Source organism: Megascapheus bottae, chromosome 16 (assembly GCF_031878675.1).
Source record: "Megascapheus bottae isolate mThoBot1 chromosome 16, mThoBot2.hap1, whole genome shotgun sequence".
NCBI classification, from domain to species: Eukaryota; Metazoa; Chordata; class Mammalia; order Rodentia; family Geomyidae; genus Megascapheus; species Megascapheus bottae.
In genome coordinates this window covers 23845438-23848036 of record NC_143524.1, presented here as the reverse complement: position 1 = coordinate 23848036, position 2599 = coordinate 23845438, and the positions used below count along the sequence as shown (strand labels likewise).

The following is a 2599-nucleotide window of genomic DNA, read 5'->3' as shown; positions in this document are numbered from 1 at the left end:
ATGATACCTAGCAACTTTCAATCCATATACATGATCTCATGATTGGAAAGACTACCACTTCTCTTAAAGCAAACAATCTGAAAGTTTCCTCCCACTCACTTGTTTGTTCATTAAATTCTTCTCTCTGTTCCTTGAAATGCATTGTCTTTTGAAATACTAACATGTGTCTGTTCTATCATGAATTCAGAGAAAAACGTATGAGGTTAAAGGTGTTAACATCCATAATCTACAATGAAGTAGCACTTAATGCACTGAAACTCCTTTGCATCCTACCTTAGCCACCCAGAACTTTGTATAATATTAGTTATTTCCCACAGTGATTAGGTGATTGGGTGCTGCAGTTCCTGACCAAGATTGTAAGATAGTTGCACATCACTTGACTGGTGAGAGATCAAAATTCAAAATTCTAAAGTATTGTTTCTCCTGAATGCACATGGTTTTTGAGTCATCAAAATGGAACAACATAAATAAATCTATAGAAGTTGAATCAAAGTACATTGAGGATCCTGTCAAATAGTCACCTCTAAAACTGGAATTTCTCAGTTTCTGGTGCCATGTGGCTGATGGAGGAAAAATATAGTAAGGGAAAAAAGATACTTGGTTATACCTGTGCTAAAATCTCATCTATACTAGCCAATTACAGATTTATCACTCCAGTCAGGCTCTTAGTCAAAAGAATATCACCACTCAAAATTTTCAAAAGTTTTCAAAACTCTTATTTGGTTGTCATAAAATGGAAGATTACTGACATTTGTGGGGTGATATTAAATAATAAAAATATTTTGGTTCTTTTTCTCCCTCTAGTGAAGCTGGACCTGTGTGTAGAGCTGTACTCTTGGGTCTCTAATCTGCCGGATGGGGTTTGTTAAAGTTCTCAAGAATAAGGCTTACTTTAAGAGATACCAAGTGAAATTTAGAAGACATCAAGCGAGCAAAACTGACTACTATTCTTGGAAACACTTGGTGATCCAAGACAAAAATAAGTACAACACACCCAAATACAGGATGATAGTTCATGTAACCAACAGATATTATTTGTCAGATTGCTTATGCACACCCAGAAGGACACATGATCATCTGTGCAGCATATACGCGTGAACTACCCAAGTATGGTGTGAAAGTATGAAAGTAGGCCTCACCAATTATGCGGCTGCTTATTGCACGGGCCTGATGCTGGCCCTCAGGCTTCTCAATAGGTTTGGGATGGACAGGATCTACGAACGCCAAGTGGAGGTGACTGGTGATGAGTACAACGTGGAGAGCATTGATGGAAAACCTGGTGCCTTCACCTGCTATTTGGATGCAGGCCTTGTCAGAGCTACCACTGGCAATAAAGTCTTTGGTGCCCTGAAAGGCGCTGTGGATGGAGGTTTGTCTATTCCTCACAGTACGAAACGATTCCCTGGTTATGATTCTGAGAACAAGGACTTCACTGCAGAAGTACATCGGAAGCACATCATGGGTCAGAATGGCATAGATTATATGCGTTACATAATGGAAGAGGATGAAGATTCATACAAGAAGCAGTTCTCACGGACATAAAGAACAATGTAACTCCAGACATGATGGAGGAGATGTACAAGAAGGTGCATGCTGCTATAAGAGATAACCCAGTCTGTGTGAAGAAGCCCAAGAGAGAAGTGAAGAAAAAGAGGTGGAATCGTCCCCAGATGCCTGTGGCTCAGAAGAAAGATCGGGTGGCTCAGAAAAAGGCAAGCTTCCTTAGAACTCGGGAATGGGCTGCTGAGAGTTAACCCAAGTGATTTTTTATGAAGATTTTTTTTTTTCAAAAAGGCAATAAACTTATTGACAAGCAAAATAATGTTTGGTTTTCCAACTATTACTCAATGATCTAAATGCTACATAAAAGGCTCTTCATAATGTTACTTGATGCTTATAAAGTACAAAATATTCTAAAATGCTGAAGATATCAAAATAATTGTTAAGGATATGACACAAACATACCTTTGAGAAACTTGAAGTCTAGTTTAAAAGATGGAATATAATTATTTAAAAAATATAAATAAGTAAAAATGTGGAACATGTTGAGAGCAAAAAAACAAAATAGTTCCACGTGGCCTCTTATGTTTTGTGCCATCATTAGGCAAAATAAGAGCTAGAGTTCAGTAAAAACTTCTATGTTGCTAGGCACTGGTGGCTCATACCTGTAATCCTAGAGGTCTATTAGTTACCTCTGCAATGCTGTAAAAAATATCCAGCTGTATGCCTAGTATCTTGGGCAAGTATCATGTTTGAAGTCCACATTGTTTCTCTCTTGGACTTTTTCTATTTGTTGCCTGTGGCTTTCCTCATCAGAGATGTTCAGCCTCCAGTATCCTCCTTCAGTGCATCTTAACCTTCACCTTTACCATTTCATGCTTCACTTTCTCAATCTACGTTCCAAAGACCTGACACTCTCATGCACTGCCTGGTCTTCTAAGACCTTCTTTTCCAGTTTAGTGGGAGCCCCTATTTGACTCATAACTCTTGCATTCTGCTTTCCTGCAACACCAGCATCAAATGGATCATCCAAGTTTGGTCACTCTCAAACAGTAGACAGGCTCTTTGGGCCATGGCTATCAGGCCCTCTGAATGCATA

At 38.9% G+C, this 2599-nt stretch overlaps 1 pseudogene; it reads left to right on the top strand.

Annotated features, from left to right (window-relative positions):
• The first annotated feature begins 810 nt into the window (after positions 1 to 810).
• LOC150053026 (large ribosomal subunit protein uL18 pseudogene) lies at positions 811 to 1768 on the top strand (annotated as a pseudogene).
• The last annotated feature ends 831 nt before the right edge of the window (positions 1769 to 2599 follow it).